The following is a 22,576-nucleotide window of genomic DNA, read 5'->3' on the forward strand; positions in this document are numbered from 1 at the left end:
ACACCTTTAACACTAAGATCCTAGACTTTAAGTTGATTAGATATCTGTAATAAGACTTCAGCACTACAGAGAAAGACCTTAAAACATCAAGACCTGCAGATGACAGAAGCAAGAAGTCTCTATAATTAGAATCTGCCCTCTATTCATAGCCTCTGGCTCCTCAAGTCTCTTACTACTTCACAGCACCCACCACCACCCCCCCTCCGCACAACCCCCAACACTGGGTCTGGAATCCTATTAATGTGAAGCTGTAGGACTCAAACCCACCTAGTTCAAGGGACTATGACTGTTGCATTATCCCTCCCATTTAAATCACAGCAGCAGCAGAAATCTTGAGGCCAACGATTAAGCCCTCCAGCTATTAACCTGATAATCTGGCTACTAAATCCTTTTAACTGCACTGATTTTCAACACAGGAACATCCTTACTTCCAGCTGGGCTATCATCCCAGACCATTTCCCTTTCTAAATCGCTTCCACATTTCTCCCTGCATGCCTGCCTGTACGCTGTATACAGGATCAGCTCATAGTAAATCTATTAGCGATACAGGAAACACCTCACAGAGAAAGAATTTTACTGATATCATGCAGTAACTGTCAGTCATAGCTGCTCCTTTGCCCTCATGCTGGCTACATAAAATAAATTAACATACTGGCCAGTGTTCTTATTGTTTGTGTTCTTTGGATAGTTTGTATTATTTTTATCATGGTTATTTTTGAGAGAAATATATATATGGAGAGAAAAAGAATAAGCACAGTTTCAACTTCTTTTATGAAGCAACCTACCTCTAATTATATTCTTGAAAAGAAATTATTGCTAGATTATTTGGAGCTAGCTGTTGGAAAAGAATCTAAAAGAAGCTAATTCTTAATGCTTTGGAAAGCAATTGTCTTTTTAGAATTTAAAAGGAAAGAAGGAATTATCTGAAGAAGTGTTTTTAGAAGATACTTCTGTTCTTTTCTAATTTCCTCCACTCAAAAAATTATTTTAGAAAAAGAAATTCAAGTTTCACTCAAAGTCAGCATCAAAAACTGTATTTTCAAACTTCTTTCAAGTATTTTAAAACGCTTGACCTCCATCCTCTCTATAGAGCTATTTCTTTTGTTCTTACCACAGTTCTTCAAATGCCTAAGTCTCATAGATTGGAGGCTTGTATTAGATATTAATAGAGAACAATTTTATGTCAATTTTAAGAGGAAGTATCTTTGCCAATATGTGGAAGCAAGAATAAATTTCAGGAAATCAAATATTTTTGACAGTTATTACATTTTCACATTCGTGTAACCAAACTACAAAACCTAAGTCGGGGGCCTTCATCTGGTGTATCTCAGCTTTTCCTATGTGGCTACTTTCACAGTAAGAAAATAATTGAATTAGATATATATATATATATATATATATACACACACACACACATAAATATACATACATACACACACACACAAATTCAGAGATTTATGCCTGAAAATTCATCACAAATGTGTTTTTTTTAAGTTAGATGAGTAGTTTGGGTTTTTCAAGGGTGGCCCACTGTTTTCTTCAAGATTTATCAAAAAGGAAATTTAATTAAAGGAAGAATAAGCAAAGGTAAACAGAGAAGAAGGAAAAGTAATTCTGCCAAAAAAGATGACCCATTTTATTGAGTAAGATTTCACCCAGTACAAAAGAAAAAGACATTGTAGGGGTAGGTCCAAAGTGGTAAAGACACATACTTTGTATATTTCCAGACTGTAATTGTGGGTATCAACTCCCCACAGACTAACGTTGAGATCATCAGGCCTCTAACCTCAGGCACCAAAGTTGCTTTTGATAGCGGCAGGAGACAGACAAATTCCAAGGCAAACAGGGATGGGTCCCCGGTGAAACCTGACCTTCAAGCCAACGACAACCTGAATCCTGAAAACCAAGCTGCCATTTCCAGGTGGAGTCCAAGACCAAAGTAAGAACTTCGAGTCCTTTTAGCCAATCAAATTGTGCCTTTTCCAGTCCCACTCATAGACCAATTAGCATGAACTCCCCCATTCTGAGCCCATAAAAACCCCTGACTCAGCCTCACAGCTACCTGCTTTCTGGCCCCCTCTCACACAAAGGGCTACCTACTTTGGGTCCCCTCTTGTGTTGAGAGCTTTTCTGTTGCTCAATAAAACTCTTTTCTGTCTTGCTCACTCTCTGGCATCCACCTACCTCATTCCTCTTGGTTGGGGGACAAGAACTCAGAAGTCACTCAACAGTGGGTGTGAAAAGAGCTGTAACACTGTACCCTCTCTCCCACTCAATGAGAGCAGCAGAGGAGAAAAAGCTGCTGGGCACCACACACCCCAATTCACTGAACTGCTGGTGGTAAGAACAAACAAGCTATGACACAGCCTGTTTGCCAAAGCAGCAGGCAACAAGAGCAAATGAGAGCTGTAACACTTCCTGGGGACTCAGACTGCAGGACTTCCTGAGCAAAAGCTGTACCATCCCTTGGGGCTCCACAGTTGGCGCTGCTGCATTCCCCTCGTCTAAATGCTGGCACCCAAAGCAGAAGCTGGTTGCAGCATGCCCAGACCAGCTGCAGGCTGAGTGCAGAGCCATGGCACACACGAGATCTGGGCCAGTAGTGCAAGTCAAGTGCAGCCTGCCAGGCTGAGTGGGCAGGGTGAGCCCAGTGGGCCCAAGTGAAGCCCAGGCAGAAGCATTACTGGCCATGGAGATTTCCAGCTGGTGAAGCGGCACTGAAAGAATTCTGTCATCTCCTCCCCCAGTACAAGGGATCCAGGGCTCACCTGCGGGTCCAACAATTGCTCTTGGAAGCACTTTTACTGGGTGTCCAGAAAATGAGTGACCTTAATATAGAAGCTCAAGTCAGGCCTGTAAATTACTGCCAGGCACTCTGCAACTGAGAATAACCGGAGCAAGTGGAGCAAAGTTCCCACTGATATGAAGAATTAATGCCAACCAAACTGGTCTTCTTAGACCCTGGCCAGCTTCTGAGCAGTGAAACCGAGCCCATCCTTCACTGTGCTTTCTTCCTCAGCTCTCTTGCTAACCATTTTGCTAATTTCAGCTCTGTGCCCCAGGCATTCAGCCTCCTCCTCCTTCTGCAGCATGGCAAGCTTCCCATCTACATTCTCTTTATCCAGTCCCACCAAAAGTCTTGCTCTCTTATTTTCTTTCATGATAGCCTGAATGACTCTTCAGGAAGAGCTTCACTTATCCATAAAATATTCAAATCATAAGCAATGAAAAAGTGGCTCCCCATCCATGGGATGGTTGGAGGTTGCAGGGACAGGGGAAATGTACATAGATGTCTTAAAAAAACATAACCCTCTCTTTGAGTTTGTCTTTTTAAAATATTTTTACTGATAAATCGTAATTGTATACATTTATGGGGTAAACACTTCTTTGACTCTTCCTTAAAGAAATCCTACAGAAAGGAAAAAAGTTTCTATTGCCATCAAACTAAATCCAACACTCATCCAGATTCTGCTATAGATACTAAGATTTCCCAAACATGCACCCAACTTGTGAGCAACAGTTGAATTACCATTTTGTGCACACAATTTCAACATTTCACTCTTCATTATAGGAGTACGATGGAAACTGGTGAGGTGGCAGGGAAGAGTAGAGAGAAAAGTAAAAAAGAGAGAAAGTTACCATGTTATTGAACTATAGATGGTGCATCTACACCACAAGACTCAAAAGATTAAAAAAATTGACTGTTGTGCAGGAAAGCGGTAGGAAGACGAGAGGGAAAGGAACCCGGGGAGAGCTTTCTGTGTGGGTGGAAGGAGGCAGCGTTTCTCTTTGAAAAGCGGATGAAGGTTAAGCCCTTGGGAAACTCTGATGATTCTCTTTCATGAACAAGCACATCTTAAACACAGCTCCCTTGAGAAGTGGCATCACCATTTCATTTCACTTCATGTTCAAGGTCACGAAAATGCTCCAAAAATAAGTTTGAAGCAGGAGCAAAAGGGAAGGAAGCAAAAAAGCAGCTTTGACAACAAAATGATTATATGAACAGGTAGGTATATTGTGCAGTAGCTCGTGGCTCTTACCCTGCCAGGTCAGTCATTTAGTCCCTGTGGATATGGCCTTTGAGCCTCTTTCTTCTCCTAATTACTCAGCCTGTTTTCAATGTCTGCTCCCTCATGGGAAGAAAGATGACAGAGGACATACCCAGTAATCAGAAAAATTAGATTTGGAAGATCATATAATACCAATCCTAATAAAAAAGGACGCTGTTCAAAGAAAAACAGAGTCTGGTGTTTCTTCAGGGTCACTGTCAGAGGCCCTGGACAAGCAGTGTCATAGTGAACCTGGAGTGTTTTAGAGAATGCAGCAGAAATGGCCCCCATGTATTAAATGCCTCAGATACCCAAACCAAATTTGAGGTTTCTTTGATGTATTTACTTCTCAGTCTTTATTCCAACACCAAATCCTATTCTTTTTCCTGAAGCTTCATTGATAACTATTTCTACCCCTTTACTCCATTTCTGTCCAGGATGTGGTTCAATGACATCTCCACTGCTGTTTGCCACAACTCAACAAATAGACTCCTGACCTCTGGTAACCTACAAACTTCAGCCCAGTCTGTGTGCCATTGCCAGATCTGTCTTTCTAAACCACCATTTATTTTAAAAACTTGTTCCGGGCCGAGCGTGGTGGCTCACACCTGTAATCCCGGCACTTTGGGAGGCCAAGGCAGGCAGATCGCCTGAGGTCGGGAGTTCAAGACCAGCTTGAACAACATGGAAAAACCCCGTCTCTACTAAAAATACAAAATTAGCCAAGCGTGGTGGTGCATGCCTGTAATCCCAGCTACTCAGGAGGCTGAGGCAGGAGAATCGCTTGAACCCAGGAGGCAGAGGTTGCAGTGAGCCAAGATCATGCCATCGTACTCCAGCCTGGGCAAGAGTGAGACTGTTTCAAAAAATAAATAAATAATAAATAAATTTAAAAACTTGTTCCATTGATTATTATTCTGTCTGTTTAATCAAACTGTGCCTCTCCATTCTTTCCCATTAATACAAAAATATGCTTTGGTTTCTCTTTATACTGTAGCATAGTAATAGTCTGTTCTCTTGAGCATTTTGGCTTCTCCAGCTACTGCTATACTTACCTCTTCTCTAGCCCCGCTGTTACCAGAAAGGAGAACAGATCCATACCCCAAGAGAGGGTTCTTGACTCCTGCACAAGAAAGAATTCAGGGCGAGTCCACAATACAAAGCAAAAGCAGTTTGTTGTGAAAGTAAAGGGATTCCCTAAGCAGAGGAGCCCCAAAGGCTGCTGGTTGCCCATTTTTATGGTTATTTCTTGATTTTATCCTAAACAAGGAGGTGGATTATTCATGCCTCCCCTTTTTAGACCATACAAATTAACTTCCTGATATTGCCATGGCATTGATAAACTGCCATGCTGCTGATGGGAGTGTAGCAGTGAGGATGACCAGAGGTCACTCTCATCACTATCTTGGTTTTGGTGGGTTTTGGCTGGCTTCTTTATTGCAAACTGTTTTATCAGCAATGTCTTTACGACCTGTATTTTGTGCCAACCTCCTATCTCATCCTGTGGCTTAGAATGCCTAACCATCTGGGAATGCAACCCAGTAGGTCTCAGCCTTATTTTACCCAATCCCTGTTCAAGATGGAGTTGCTCTGGTTCAAATGCCTAAAACACCATTACCCTGATCTCCAGAGTCTCTGCCTATTGAGACCGTCTGCCTCCTACTTGTCAAAACCAATAGCAGAGATTCCATTCTTCTTTTTTGGGATCTTAGTGTAGCTTTTAACACAGATAACCATGCTTGCCTGTAAACTCTCTCCTGCTAACTTTGAGATTACACTCTTGACTCCTCCCTCCCCTTAAATTTTTATTTTCGGCCTTCTTTACTGGCTTCCCTTCTCCTACTACTCAAATTTACCAGGTTCCATCTTTGGTGTTACTGTCATCTTTCCCAGTGCCTAACCCAATACTATTCCTTGCACATAAGAGCCCCTAAATAAATGCAGGTTATGATTTACAGATTTCTTAACACAAATTTTACAATTTTTTTTTTTTTTTGCAATTTTGTCATTTGTCTGTACCAAAGTTCTCGGCTGCTTGCAGGATAAATGTGAATTTCCTCAGCCTAGAATTAAAAGCCTTCTGCCATCTGTTCCTCCCACCTGTTACACCTCCCCATCTCTGGGCTCAGACTTTGCTCAAGTAGTTTCTTCTTCTAGATATACCCTCTCCCACCTTCGTTCCTACACAAAGCATCTCCATCCTCTACAAGGGTTCAAATTCTTTTTTCAAAGGCAAGCCTGATCATCCAAAATTACAGCCATTTTTCCCCCTTAAGACTTCCCATCTTTTCTATAACTCATTTAGATGCATACCTCCATGGTAACTGTTTGGGGAGGGATCTGGGAAGGGAAGATGAGTATACATGTATGGAGTGGGATGGTGTTTGGGGGTGTGAAGGAGTACAAGTGTGTGCATGCACGTGGGCCTGTGTTGAGCTTCCCTAAGGGCAGACTGAACTCCTTAACTGCTTATGGACATCTATTGTCAAATACAGCAGCAGATGTCTACTTAGGGCTCAATAAATAGTAGAAACGGATTTTAAACTGTCAATCTTTACTCTGTGTGCTTCATCCTGAAGGTATTAGAACTCCAGCAAATCACTATGCCCCAAAACAAACCTTTGGGTGTGCCGCATGTGGCATTAGGTCCCCTGAGGAATTAAATCATCCAATGGCTTCCTCTCAAAAACTAATCCATCAATAGATAAATGGAAAAACATATGGTATATGCAGGCAATAAAATCTTTCAGTCATAAAAAGGAATTAAGTTGATAATATATGCTGCAGTATGAATGAACGTTGAAAACATTAGCCTTAGTAGGCTGGGCACAGTGGCTCACATCTGTAATTCCAGCACTTTGGGAAGCCAAGGCAGGTGGATCACTCAAGGCCAGGAGTTCAAGACCAGTCTGGCCAACATGGTGAAAACCCATCTCCACTAAAAATACAAAAATTAGCTTGACATGGTGGTGCATGCCTGTAGTCCCAGCTACTTGGGAGGCTGAGGCACAAGAATTGCTTGAACCCTGGGGGCAGAGGTGGCAATGAGCCAAGATCACACCACTGCACTCCATCCTGGGGAACAGAGTGAGATTCTGTCTTAATAATAATAATAATAATAATGGAATGAAAGAAAACATTATGCTTAGTGAAATAAGCCAGACACCAAAGGACAAATATTGTATTATTCTATTTCTACAAGCTACCTGGAAGAGGCAAATTTAGAGACATAAAATAAACTAGAGGTTACCAGGGGCTGGACAGTGGGAGAAAGGACGAGTTATTGTTTGACAAGAATTGAGGTTTGGTTGGGACGCTGAAAAAAGTTTTGGGTATTGACAGTGGTCATGGTTACATAACACTGTAAATGCATTTAGTGCCATTGAAAGTATATTCACAAATGACTAAAATTATAATTGTGGTATGTGTATATATAGGTTATAAAAAATATATTACATAATTATGTTATATATAATATATATTTAATATATAATATATAATTATATGTTGTGTGTGTATATATATATACACACACAAGTAAAATACGTAAATGAATGAATGAATGTCAGCCAGGCCCTGTGATAAGTAGACTGTGGAGAAGGCAAGCTGCCCTGTTTGCCTGGCAACCCACCTCACATCCTCCCCTAAAGACTGCAACACTCACAGATGACCCAAAGCAGCCGAGAAGCAGAAGGTCTCACACTATTTCTCAGTGGGTCGGCACTTTGTTTGGCGTCCCCATCAGTAGGCAATTCTTCCAGAAAACAAAATGCACTAGACCCACAAGATGCACTGGAGCATCTCAGAAGCTAAGCTCCTCTGCAAAGAGAGGATGTGTCACAAGAAGGCTTTCCTCTCTCTTTCGTACTATGCCATCTTAAGCAAGAACCCTCTTCTCTGAGCTTACCTATGGTACAGTGCAAATACCTACCTTGCAAGACTACTGTATTCTTGTGCAGCTAAAAAATGTATGATACCTCAAACACTTGTAATGGTGTTCGGTGCAAAGCAGACCCTCAACAATGGTAGCTGTCATTATTTTCATATTACCTTTATTTCACAGCATTATACATTCTAGAAATGAAGTTCAGAGTTATCCTTTCAAACACCTTCAAGAAAATGGAAACTTCTTCTCATTGCCAAATACCCAAGAAAAAGGAATTGTAAATTTATCAGAGATTTGATAATACTACATCAAATTAAAAAAAAAAAACATATAACCAACCACTGGATAGCTCTAGCAGCCACAAAGAATGATAAAGGAATGGACTTAGAAAAGATTCTGAACTATTGGACCTTTAGACTCACTGAGCAATGGACTTTCCTAGCGCCTCCAGGCTGTGCCTGTTTCAGCATTTCTGAAGAGCAGAGTGGCTGCGCTACCATAGTTGGTGATACCGTAACTAAATCTAATACGACACACCAGAAAATGCCACTGAACATGAGGAAATAACATTGATGATGCCCTTGAGACTCAGCTCTCAAATGATATGAGCCATTTCTTCCTGCGGGGGGAATTGTCTCTGTCCTCACATATTCAGGTATGTGTATGTGTGATACAACTTCAAGTAGAGATAATGATTGAAATTAGAGATGAGAGAAGTATTAGGTCAGCAGGCCCACTGCAATATTCAGGAAAAGGACCTGAGGTAATTGGATCTTTAAAATGAAAAATATAAAACCAGGAAAGTAGATACTGCTCTGTGCTGAGCACTCACAGAGGGAAGTAAAGCTAAACACACATCTTCAAACAAGAGTCAGTCTTAAGATCTGGAGGGGTGGGGGTAAGTCCAGAAGAGTTTGCATCTTCAGGAAGAAAGGGCTTCAGCCTTTCCTGTACCAGTCTTCGCTGTGCACTTTACCCATGCCATGTCTGTACTGAGCTGCAAGACAAGTGCTGACAGACAAGAACCTCAGGGAAATGGGAGTAAAACATTTGACACGTGATGGAATGCTGGAAAATAATCATTTATTGAGGTCTCCAAGAAACACCGCAGAAGCCGTTTACCAAGTAGAACAAAAACATTTTCCCCACATTGAGAAAGAACAAAGATGTTGCCTTAGGTCCTTTATTGTGTTTTGTGATCAGTGATATCCACCTACCATCAATTATATAATCACCTCTGGAAGATTGGGTGGATTATTCCAGCAACTTAAATCCTCTCTGGACCTTGAAAATATTTGAGGATCAAATGAGAGAAATTATGATAATTTTTTTTCAAAATAGCTACTTTTTTTTTATATCATTGATAGAGTCTAGTTCAGTATTTCATAAGCTACTCAACACACTTAGTAGTAAAACTTTCACATAGTCAATGATGGAAACAGGAATAAGACGAAAGATTATGATCAGTTGTTATTTGTACTAGTTTTTATAATACATATACATCTAGGTATATACACATACATATACACATATGTATACATATACACATACATATACATATACGTATACATATACACATACATATACATATACGTATACATATACACATACGTATACATATACGTATACATATACACATACGTATACATATACGTATACATATACACATACGTATACATATACGTATACATATACACATACATATACGTATACATATACACATATATATAATTGCAGATCCCCCATAAGCCAAGCATTTCTAAATTTTCTGTGTATATTAACTTAAGTTCTAGGGTACATGTGCACAACGTGCAGATTTGTTACATATGTATATATGTGTCATGTTGGTGTGCTGCACCCATTAACTCATCATTTACATTAGGTATATTTCCTAATGCTATCCCTCCCCCCTCCCCCCACCCCACAACAGGCCCCAGTGTGTGATGTTCTCCATCCTGTGTCCAAGTGTTCTCATTGTTCAATTCCTACAATAGCAAAGACTTGGAACCAACCCAAATGTCCATTAATGATAGACTGGATTAAGAAAATGTGGCACATATACACCATGGAATACTATGGCAGCCATAAAAAAGGATGAATTCATGTCCTTTGTAGGGACATGGATGAACCTGGAAACCATCATTCTCAGCAAACTATCGCAAGGACAGAAGTGGGTACTATTAGTATCCAAATTGTACAGATGAGGAAACTGAAGCAAGAGGTTTGGAAACAAATGCAATGTTCTCTTGAGAGCCCATTTGGAAGACAGGCAGTCAGCCTCCAGAATCCATGTTTTTTACCAACAGGAAAAATCAATACATAAAAAGCACACTTATCCACAGATACAGAACTTTGACCTGGGCAATTTTTGTTTGTTTGAGACAGTCTTGCTTGGTCACTCAGGCTGGAGAGCAATGGTGCAATCACAGCTCACTGCAGCCTCAACCTCCCCAACTCAAGTAATTCTCCCATCTCAGCCTCCCAAGTAAGCTGGGACTACAGGTGTGGTGTCACCATGCCTGGCTTTTTTATTTTTTAGAGACAGAGTCTCCCTCCTATGTTGCCCAGGCTGGACTCAAACCCCTGGGCTCAAGGGATTCTCCCATTTTGGCCTCCCAAAGTGCTAGGATTACAGGCATAAGCCACTATACCTGGCCCATTTTCTTGTCTAAATTAACACTGAGTAAGCCTTTTATTATTCACTGAACATATTCAGCCAACTGAAATAATTGTTCAAAGAATTGATGGAAATGGTTCCAAACTGAAGCTAGTTTGGAAAATCTGGAGCAAGATAATCCACTGAGGTTTGAACATATCATATTAAAGATTTTTTTTTTTTTTGCCTTTAATACTGTTTGGAGTTTTCATGAGCTGTGAAGACTCAAGGGAACAAGCCAAAGTATCCTTGCGGAAATTCTGAATACCACTAAAATGAGCTGTCAAACATAAATCAGTATCTGGCTATTTTTCGACCTATTTATAAAAGTGCAGCTGTGAAATACATCTAAAATACAAATCTGAGTACATTTATCTGAAGATGGTACTTTTAGCAAAAACCTTTTCAAACAAACAAATGCCATCTGTCAAAAACAAAATAATTGCATTGTGTCAAAATGTTGGGGGGTGAAGTATTTAAGTTCCCTGTGTAGCTGGTATGATAGATCATGGAATTTCACCTGGGGTCAGCTTCATTCCAGCTGCCCCAGGGCTTAATGCTGGCATCAGCCCAGGTCTGGTTTTTATTGAAAGAAGAAGAAATGTGTCAGAACCAGAAAGGATTTCTGGATTTCCAGTGAATACTCTCAAAGGTTCTAAGATTTCATGTTCAAGACGAATGCAGACTCTAAGATTACTCTAGCATATGTTCTGTATCATTTTCAGAATTGATTTTGTTTTCAAAGGTATTAGCCTGTTGTCCTGGAAATTAGACAAAAGCCACATGTTCCCAATGCCCTTTTATGTGTTCATTCTCAAAAACTGTACATTAGTTTTATTAAACAAAATCAACCAGGAAAAATCATTACAAAAAGAATTTTCAGCCTCTTTGAAGCTCAAGATTTATAGGCAAGTAGATACATGCCAGAACCATATGAGTTCTGAGCAAACGCAGATGGCCCCTATTGGTATTGTTTCATTCGACAACAATTTTTGATCACTGATTCATTGTCATATCCATCCAACTGGAAAACTCCAGGCATTTTGTTTAATTACAGCCAACAGCCTGATGCATAGAAAGATCTGATTGCTGATTATTAAAATTCAACGTTCTTAAGTAGAAATTTGGGATAATCTAAAATAGAGATAGATCTCTGAACTGCTTTTAAGGAAAAAATGCCACATGTGTTTTAATTTTTAAGTACAGAGAAATTCTGAATTCACTGCCAAAAAAAAAAAAACAACATTTGAGAACGGCAGCATTGGAAGTTCTGCTCAGTCATTTAAGCTAAACAAAGTCTTGATTTCAAGCAATAAAACATGACTAGATTTTATGTATTTATAATGTAAGGAATATAAGTGGAAAATATTATTCTAAAAAAGACAATATTCATATTTATTGGTAAAGATAACTACTTCATTTTAGCATGATGCTGTATTCCAAGACCTAAAAAAAAAATCCATTATTTTCTGTTATAAGCAAAACCAAAGAAAGGTCAAAAGGCTATTGTTGAGCACAACTCTATTCTGTAGCATAAGGATGTATATTACTGTAGATTTTCAAAGCCCACTCTGTAGAAAGGAGTTCAAGGGCACTTCATAAGTTTTTGAGTACTCTGGCTTTATGCACACTGTGTGCAGAATAGGAAGTCTGGAGGGTTCAGCACATACCTGTCTGTAATTAGTGTTGTTAGCCATCGACTATGTCATTCTATCTAGCGTACTGGGTGCTTTGCACATCACTTCCAATCTAAACAACCACCTTTTCAGATTAAGAAACTCAGACAAAGAAATTTTTTTGTATACTTTAAGTTCTGGGAGACATGTGCAGACACATGCAGGTTTCTTACATAGGTATACACATGCCATGGTGGTTTGCTGCACCCATCAACCCATCATCTACATTAGGTATTTCTCCTAATGTAATCCCTCCCGTAGCCCCACACCCCGCAACAGGCCCCATTTTGTGTGATGTTCCCCTCCCTGTGTCCATGTGTTCTCATTGTTCAATTCCCAATTATGGGCGAGAACATGCAGCATCTGGTTTTCTGTTCCTGTGTTAGTTTGCTGAGAATGATGGTCTCCAGCTTCAACCATGTCCCTGCAAAGGACATGAACTCATCCTTTTTTGATGGCTGCATAGTATTCCATGATGTATATGTGCCACATTTTCTTTATCCAGTCTATCATTGATGGGCATTTGGGTTGGTTCCAAGTCTTTGATATTGTGAATACTGCTGCGATAAACATATGTGTGCACGTGTCTATAGAATGATTTATATTCCTTTGGATATATACCCAAGTAATGGAATTGCTGAGTCAAATGGTATTTCTGGTTCTAGATCCTTGAGGAATCACCACACTGTCTTCCACAATGGTTGAACTAATTTACACTCCCACCAACAGTGTAAAAGCATTGCCATTTCTCCACATCCTCTCCATCTGTTGTTTCCTGACTTTTTAATGATCGCCATTCTAACTGGCTAGAGATGGTATCTCACTGTGGTTTTGATTTGAATTTCTCTAATGACCAGTGATGATGAGTTTTTCATATGCTTCTTGGCCGCATCAATGTCTTCTTTTGAAAAGTGCTTGTTCATATCCTTTGCCCACCTTTTGATGGGGTTTTCTTGTAAATTGTTTAAGTTCTTTGTAGCTTCTGGATGTTAGCCCTTTGTCAGATGGATACATTGCAAAAATTTTCTCCCATTCTGTAGGCTGCCTGTTCACTCTGATGACAGTTTCTTTTGCTGTGCAGAAGCTCTTTAGTTTAGATTCCATTTGTCAATCTTGGCTTTTGTTGCCATTGCTTTTGGTGTTTTAGTCATGAAGTCTGACAAAGAATTGCATATATACAATTGCTCTAGACCTACATGATGCTGAAGAAAGTCAGCAGGCCCCAAATCTACATTTTTTTGACTGTGACGCTGACCTTTTTTTTTCTGAATCATATTCCCCCCAAAAGGGTCCATCCACAGTGGCCGCCCTAATGCAAGTCACTCAATATTGCTTATTATAACTTCATTTTTAAAAGCCATAAAATGGTATGATGAAAGTATATTATAGCTAATCAAAAATTCCTGGTGTAAAAAAGTTAGGTAAAGAAATAAATAACTTCAAAGAATTATGGAAAGGAAAGCAGTGTTCTCCTAAACTGCTCCCCCTTACCACTACAACCAAATACTATATTAAAATTACAACTATTCTAGTAAAAATTTCATTGACTTTGGATTTTCTTCTCTTAGTTTAACCAGGAATTTACAGGAAAAGGAGGTCTCTGAAAGAGAGCCTAGATATTTTCTAGAAGTGATAGAAGTTTCCTCTGTTAACACAGTGTACCAACCCTTTGACTCATTTAAGTGATTTATTCATTTAAAAATGCATGCCCCTTGGAAGGCAGACAATACATCTACTAGATTTATGCAGCAATATGAAATGTGTGTAAGTCTAGAGATGAGGGTATATGCATGTATATATAAGGTGATTTTATAAAAGCAAACAATTTGAAATTTTAACAGAAAGTTTTTAATATTAATGTTGATTTTACTCAATATCTGCTCTCAGGAAAGTGTAGCTGATTCTTTTTGTAAAATATATATATAGTTTATGTGGTGTTACTTTGAGATGTTATGAAGTTTTTCTCTAAATTATAACAATTTCATTTTTTTTTATCATGCTTTCTTCCTGGGTGATTTTATTTCAAAGGGTTAATGGTTCATCCATGATATCCTTTTAAGAAAATATGAGTAGACCAGGATGAATTACTTGGCTGCATTCTCAAAACCCAGACTTTAAAAAAAAAAAAAAAACAAAAAACAGGTCCTACATAAACCTGCCTCCTCATCAAAACCACACACTGAATAAATTTAGGATTGTATTCACAGATGGCAGTTCATGAAATCACTCAGCACCAAGTGCAGAAGTTCTCAATGGCTTGGAAAATCAGAATGAACAATGCATCACCAAAGATGGCAGTTGTGCTAGTCTAGATTTTTGAATTGTATAGTGTTAAAAACTCTGCAAAATAGGTTTGCAAGAGATGTTTACAGTTTCTTTCATATATTGTATTTACATTTTAAAGTTTCTTCAGGAATTTATAAACATCCTATGTTTTTAAATCCCACCCCGACCCCCAACACAGAATGCCTCCCTCATAGGATGGAAACCAGAGGTTTCAATTTCACAGCTATGATGTTAACCATGAAATAGGGCCTTCTCCAAGGGAGACACATGGCGGTGGACTTACAACTGATATACTTACCATTTAGGAGAGAACTAAATGCTAGATAAATGGAAACTATTCATGCTGTTGTGGGGTTTAGATCAGCTTGGTCACTTTTTATTACATTTTAAAATAACATTCTTATAATTGGCATTGAGGGTTGATACTATCTATGTGGACATTTGGGAGGCTGTAAAAGACAAAGGGAAACATTCAGATTCAGAGTTGAAAGAATTTTTATGTACACCCTATATAGATCTAATTCTAAGCCCATTGGGTAAAAAGTCACATACTTTATATAGAAAAGTTATAAACATTTTATGAATAAGTATGCTTAAAAACTAAGTTAGTTTATACTTTCCTGATTGTTTTCGTTTCTTTTCTAAATGCATTTAGGATGAAATCTCATTTGAACATGGGCTTTGAATAGTGAGGTTAGTCCATACAACAGGGTTAACATTAAGAAGAGTGAATAATAGCCAGGTAACTACAAATAACTAAATTCATATTGTTTTGTTGTTGTTGTTGTTTTAGAGACAGGGTCTCACTTTGTCACCCAGGCTGGACCAGAGAAGAGTGGCACAATCATAGCTCACTGCAGCCTCAAATGCCTGGGCTTGGGCAATTCTCCCTCCTCAGCCTCCCAAAGAGCTGGGTTTATAGGTGCACCCCACCATGCCCAGTCTAAATTTATATACTTCTAAAAACACCTGCACTGCATCCATGAACTATTATAATCACTTTATTTGCTATTTCTTTTAATACTGACATAACCAATGAAAAGTAATATTCTTATCCTGATTTTACTATTGAGGAAACTATCTTAATGCAATGAAATGACTCTTGTAACAGCATGGAGCTCTTAAGTGGCAGAGCCAGAACTTGGATCCAATTCTCTCTCAATAAAAGCCTTTTCTCTATACTCTATTGCTTCTCATAAATGTCCTATAATATATCTATATCAAGTCTAGAGCCACTTTTTCATTATAGGACAATTTAAGGTTGAAGAATTTAGTAGAATTTTACCAGATCTCCAACGTTAACTAGTTTAGGGATTAGAATTTAACCAGAGACGATAAGGGAAAAATCCAATTTAACTTAAAACCATAAATATCATACAGAAATAAAAATCTGTTCATAGCCTGAACTGAAATCTAGGCCTTGCTTTCTAGGAAAAAAAATATAGATTTTCTACATGTTAGCCACGAGTCAACAAAACACGTCTTATTTCTGAAGTGACTCACGTAGTATTAACCTCAGGTACGGTACAGGTTTTGACTCTAAGAATATCACATGCAGAGGTGAATACATGAAGAGACACATAACTCACAGGGGAAAAGCTATCTTTCTTTAAAAGCTGTCTCCAGAAGATACCATTCACTCTGCCTGCCCTCAAGAAGCAATTGACTCTACTGGTTATCGTAGGAAAGTTGTACTCTGTCATACCTGGAGAACTTTGACAGCAGGCAGCCATAGCATACACTCCCATACCCTTCATCCCCCATCATCTCTCTCTCCTCCTTCAGATCAGCTATAAAATATGTGGTGACCAGTACAAAATGAAGATGCAGGATTCCATGTTCAAAAGTTAGTAAGAATTTCAAGACAGCTAGAACAGAGCATCAAGTTCAGTATATTAGTTCATTTTCGTTGCTATAAAGAACTTCCTGAGACTGGGTAATTTATAAAGAAAAGAGGTTTAATTGACTCACAGTTCCGCATGGCTGGGGAGGCCTCAGGAAACTTACCATCATGGGGGAAGGGGAAGCAGGCACATCTTACATGGTGGCAGGTGAGAGAAAGAATATGTGGAGGAGGAACTGTCCAACACTTATAAAACCACCAGATCTAGTGAGAACATACTCACTATCATGAGAACAGCATAAGAGAAACTGCCCCCATGATCCAGTATCCCCCCAAGTCACTTTCCTCAATATGGGGGGATTATGGGGATTACAATTTGAGGTGACATTTGGGTGAGCACACAGAGCCAAACCATATCTCAAACCAAGCATGAGGCCTTCTGAGCACAGGGCCCCAAGTGACTGCACAGGTCTCATATCCATAAATGTGGCCTTATTCCCCTAACACTCATTCCTGCAGACACACGTGATACCTGCTGGCCTTGGGTGACCTTTATTCCCTTTCAGTACTGCCTTTGATGTTTCTTTTGTGTTTTTTATCTGGATAATATTGTTGGCAATATGTGCCTCCTAAGAATAGGTTTGGTGTCCTCACCCAGCAACTGTCCCATTTGGCTCAGGACGCCCTGTCTTCAACAGTCAAGGCTAAGAACTCATTCTGACATCACAAAAAATGTGTGACATGTTATCCACAAGTTGGTGATCTAATGTACCTATCTGAACTGAACTCATGGAGATAAAGTGCTGTTTCTTAAGGTTCAATTTCACCTAAAGCACAGATGATTCACAAATATGCAAATTTGCCTTTTGTTTGCTTGTTTTCTCAAAACCAAACACATTTATAACAAAAGATACCAGTACAATATGGCTATTAATTCTCTTCCCTTCATAAGTTCAAAAAAATGCCACAGAATGTACTTCATCTGCTTAGCCCTCTTTTTGTGTTTCAAAGGCTCCCCACCAGTAGAACCACATGATCATTTGCACCATCTGTGCATGGGAGAGAAACACATTATTATCCAAGCCAATACTGAGGGTATTCTATCAAGAAAGGAACCCACTCATCAGAGAAAGGTTATGCAGAAAGGCTCCTGCCAGAAAACTCACTGTTTCCTCCTCTCTCTCTCTCCCTCATTTGAAATTCATGAAGATGAAGTGCAGCTTTTGTTTCCCATCAGTGAGATGAGCCTTAATACACTCTTGCCAAAAGCAAGCTAACACAGAGTAATTGTTTTTCATCTAAATTGCATGTCCAACCTGCTTAGTCTTCAAAGAACATAGATGCTACAGCTTTGATATCCAACTGCAGAATGACAAAGGACAGGGCACAAGGCACATGGGCACGATGAGAATTTTTAATCACCCCCTATCTGTCAGCAAGCTCTGGAACTCTGGGGCAAGAGGAGAAGAGAGTAGATTATTCGCAAGGTGGATAAGGTTCCATATTTCATTCAAGACTAACTTCTTTTTTTTAAGGGAGAAAAAAGTGATTTAGAGGGAATTAAGATTCCCCAAGGTGTTTTTAATCTCTTTTCACTCTAGGGCCAGGTGCCTCATGTAGCACTTAAAAGAGTTTCAAAAATGAAAGCAAATGCCTAGAACACAGAAAAAGAGATATCCATCTACACAAAGCATCTGCCTTTGTTTAAGAAAAAAGTAGTTTCAGCTTTATGAACTTCACATCCAGACATTTTATAATTTTGATGTTATAGTTCTTATAGACTTTTTCTCCATGAACACTACATCCAATACATAGAGGCAAAAATCATTAATATTTAATATTTTTTAATATATCAAGTCTCCTTTACGTCAATAAGTTGATTTAATTGCACATAACTGCAGAGTGTTTGTGAGGAGGTCTATGTGATGTGAATAAAAACTGCCCAAAGAAATGGAATGAACAAATCTGCCCCCACTACCATCTTTTGCAGGTAGAGATACTACCTAAAAGCTGTGCGGTTCTCGTCATTGATCCCTGGGCCTCATTTTGTAACCAGGTGCTGAGACAAAAGATTTGACTCTGTTTATTGTGTTTGTTCCAGTTAATTTAATTCTTTTTGCCTGGTTTAAACTTCTATTTTCTAATTACATTCATAAGCTCTACAGGGACTGGAGTGCTACAACACCTTTGCTTGCACTTAGAAAATGTGGACATAAACTAAATTACTTCCACAGCTGTCAGTAAATTGTGCTACTGTCCTGTATCATCTAAACATTAGAAATTTTTGACCCCAGGCAACCCACTGATAGAAAGTACCTCCCAGCATGCTACCAAATAATAGGAGACAAGCAAGTCCATCAGGCTGTGAATGTCAGAACAGAGGAAAGTGCTCCAGTTGGAGATGGGGGTATTAGTGTCAGTTCCACCACTAAAGGAGCTGTATAGCTGAGGCCAAGTCATCTAAACCCTCAGGGCCTCAGTGTTACCTGTAAATTGAGAATCTTGAACCATCTCCAAGGTTATTCTTCCAGTGCTAAAGTCTATAATTTCAATCTCTGTGCTTTCCTTTCTTAATAATCAATTTCGGTTTTGGAACAGAAAACTTTTTCTAAAGTGAAAGTTTTGACCAAAAAAACCAACTTAGTTAACTTTAGCTTTTACAATGAAGACTATACCCTATCATCATTAAGATATTATTAAACCCTGGAAGCACTGACATTATGTAATGACTTTGAACATAAAATGGCAATTTACAATGGTCGTACTGTACATCTGTTTGTCTAGATACAGATTGAAAAGAGGGATCTTGGATACAGATATTTACCTGAGACCTATTACCTGGCCTGTTGTAACACATTTAGAAATGCTGTAAGAAATCTTTGTGAAACTACTCCATGACTTTGAAGCTTGATACTACACCATCAAGATCCAAGTATTTCTCAAATACCCCAACTCAGCTTATGTATTCATCAGGAAGTTGAGACTCTTGATTTAAAAAAAAAAAAAAAAAAAAAAAAAAGGCCGGGCGCAGTGGCTCACGCCTGTAATCCCAGCACTTTGGGAGGTCGAGGCAGGCGGATCATAAGGTCAAGAGATTGAGACCATCCTGGCTAACATGGTGAAACCCGTCTCTACTAAAAATACAAAAAAATTAGCTGGGCGCAATGGCGGGCGTCTGTAGTCCCAGCTACTCGGGAGGCTGAGGCAGGAGAATGGCGTGAATCTGGGAGGCGGAGCTTGCAGTGAACCGAGGTCGCCTCACTGCACTCCAGCCTGGTCAACAGAGCGAGACTCCATCTCCAAAAAAACAAAAATTTTTTTGAGCAAATAAGGGTATTTATTCACTTACATAATCTAAATTTTCAGGGGTATCACTAGCTTTAGGCATGTCTAAATCCAGACACTTCACATTGCCAGGGCTTGGTCTCTGACTCTTGACTGTTTCCTCAAATGATTGCTGAATTCTTAGACACACTTTTTGTACACAGTGGCAAAGGCAGCCCCCTGGCACTTCTAGGCTTAACTGGAGGGTAGGCAGGAAAAGAACATATACCAAATACAGATTAATTGACCTCAATAAACCAGAGTAGTGAAGCCAGTTGGTATCATCTAGAGATTACAGAGCTAAGCTGAAAGTTTACCAAGGGGGCAATATTCTCATGGCAGCTCATAGGGATGGAGTCTCCATTTAGTGTCTAGTAAAATAAACTATTTCATTTTTAATACCAACCTCCTCTAAGCCCAATACAATATTTTTAATGAATATGGTCACAAAATTCCTTTACTTTGCCTCAGTTTGCAGAAAAATAAATGATACATACTACAGTATCAATGAAAAGAGAATCTTTAGAAGTCCAGGATTCTAGTTCTGACTTTAGCAGTTTGAAAAGTCATTTAAACTGTTTCATCACCAGTAAGATGAAAGTGCTGAGTAAAGTAACCCTAAGGCTTGTTTCAAATCCTGAAATGTGAATCCATGTAGCGCTGACCTGGCTATTTTAATGTTTCAGGTTTGGGTTTTTGCTTTCTTGATACCATTTTTTCCTCAACAAAGGAAACCTAATCACTCAGAACTCTGAGAAACACTGATCACTAAATAGGTCAAAAACATCCTGCAAGAGATGAAAGCATTCAGAAGTTTTGCAGAAGGTAAGTAGATAAGCCAATAGCCCATTATCTTGAATACTTTGGTTTTCACAGGAAAACATGCAAGCAGTCAACCCCAGCTTCAATACAAGCTGAGTGCCCATGTGTTGATCTTCTGTCTGACTGGGTCACGGGAGTTCTGGTGTATATTAAGTAGAAAAAGGACTGAAAATTACATTAATTCAAATGGCTAAATCAATATTTAACAATGCAGTTAGTGGTAGTTGACCTTAAATGCACCGTTAATAAAACAAAGGTGATTCAGGCCAGCCTCCAGCATATGCCATTCAGAAATATGAATTAATGCAAAACAGATACGTTAAAGACCTCTACTAACGGAGATGCCTTTGCAGCTCGGTCCGACTGCAATGAGAAGTTCAAAGCCACTCTCTTAGCACAGGCAATTCGAATTTTATTCATGTGATGTTGTGTCTTCATTTATCACATTCTCCATGTCTCAAGAATCAGACAGCCTTGATCTCAGCACATTTAAAAGCAGAAAAAGGATTTCAACAACTATTTCCCCAGCAAATTATTAGTAAATCTTTAGTGATAGCTTTGTAACCTTGAGCACTTTCTTCATAAGTAAACATGGATGTTACCAGTTGTTACTCTAGAAGCCCTATCTTACTATATGATTTGCATATATTTGCATATAAACATATCAGTACTCCACTTGCATTAAAGATCGTTGAACTAAGCTTGCTTATATTAAAGAGAATGCAAAAAAGAATAAAATAAGGAATAAACAGAGGCAATCTCGTTAAGATGTCAGAATCATCTCAGATGCTATTAGCTATTATATCCGGCTCACAGATGTGAGACTTTTTAAAATTGCCTCGCTGTCCATAAAATACCTTAAGCTGTACAGCACTTTAGTTATCACTGCCAAGGACTTGGTGATAACTGTAAGGAAAAGGTCAATCTAAGAATCTATTTCAATACACCTAAGGCAGCAGGAGACTCTGTGGAATTCCCAAAGGAGCCCAGGAGAGTTTACCTGATTTTGTGACCTAAGATGCTAGTGCCAAAGGCACCATTTCCATTGCATCCTGGTTTGGCTGCAAGGACAAATGTATGATAATTAGAAATCTCTCCTGAGACACTTCCCTTTGATTTGTTGTTTGGTGATGGCTACAGTTTCTCTGCAGCCTTGCTTCTCTCAGGTCTGTCTGCTGGTTACCATGGCAATGTGGTTCAATGCATCCTATGAGATAAATCAGCATTCTGTAATATCCAAGCTGCTGGCAGTAGAACTTGAGAATTGGGCAGAAAGTTTCCAGGCTGAATGTAAACGCGATTGCTTGAAAATATGATCATACACCTTAATGGGAAAAGGGACATTCCCCAGAACAAGATCACAGTTTCTTCATCATCAAGGATATGGAATAAACACTTAATGTGCCTTAGGGCCAGTCACAAGAGTTCTAGGCAGGGAGAGGGCTCGCAATATACGTTAGGCTCTCCCACTAATGCTGGAACTCGAACAGAAGTCGCTTATGGCACAAAGATAGCCAAGCAACAGCTTGGCTCCTAGGAAGTCCCTCTGCCTGGGGCATTCCACATACAAACCACTAGGCACACCTTACTTTTCACAGTCTCTTCACAGGGTCAAAATACTCTCTGAATTTAAGAAAAATTGTAGACTAGTCATGAGAGACGATGTTTAGAGTGTGAGAATGAATTGTCACCTCCAGCATGGGTTTCAGGAAAGCAAAAAGAAGTAATATTTATTTTATACTCCTCCTGGAGTTAGGTAAAGGAAGCAGAAAGTTGATCTTTCGTCTTAATGATCATGTCTCCTAGGGCCATCATCCTTTACTTGTCAATCTAAATCCAACATCCCCACAAAACTATGGAGTCCAGGTTATTTGCAAGTTTGAGAAATTTGTTATGTCATTTTTAGGATGAATACATCATATGCCACACATACAAATATGTGTATTATAGTGAATTAAAGATTAATAATTGTTTACCCATATGTTTATCATATTCTTTAAGAACTAGAATATTGTAAATATCTTTGAAGCCCTA

General features: G+C 39.1%; 1 long non-coding RNA gene across 1 annotated transcript; it reads right to left on the reverse strand.

The window, feature by feature from the left end:
- Window positions 1–8,908: 8,908 nt before the first annotated feature.
- On the reverse strand, window positions 8,909–21,728 carry LOC129493283 (uncharacterized). The gene is made up of 3 exons (XR_008661101.1): window positions 21,543–21,728; window positions 16,259–16,421; window positions 8,909–9,219 (listed from the first exon to the last, which is right to left on the reverse strand). It is a non-coding gene; the product is annotated as an uncharacterized lncRNA (long non-coding RNA).
- Window positions 21,729–22,576: the final 848 nt, after the last annotated feature.

Source organism: Symphalangus syndactylus, chromosome 11 (assembly GCF_028878055.3).
Source record: "Symphalangus syndactylus isolate Jambi chromosome 11, NHGRI_mSymSyn1-v2.1_pri, whole genome shotgun sequence".
NCBI classification, from domain to species: Eukaryota; Metazoa; Chordata; class Mammalia; order Primates; family Hylobatidae; genus Symphalangus; species Symphalangus syndactylus.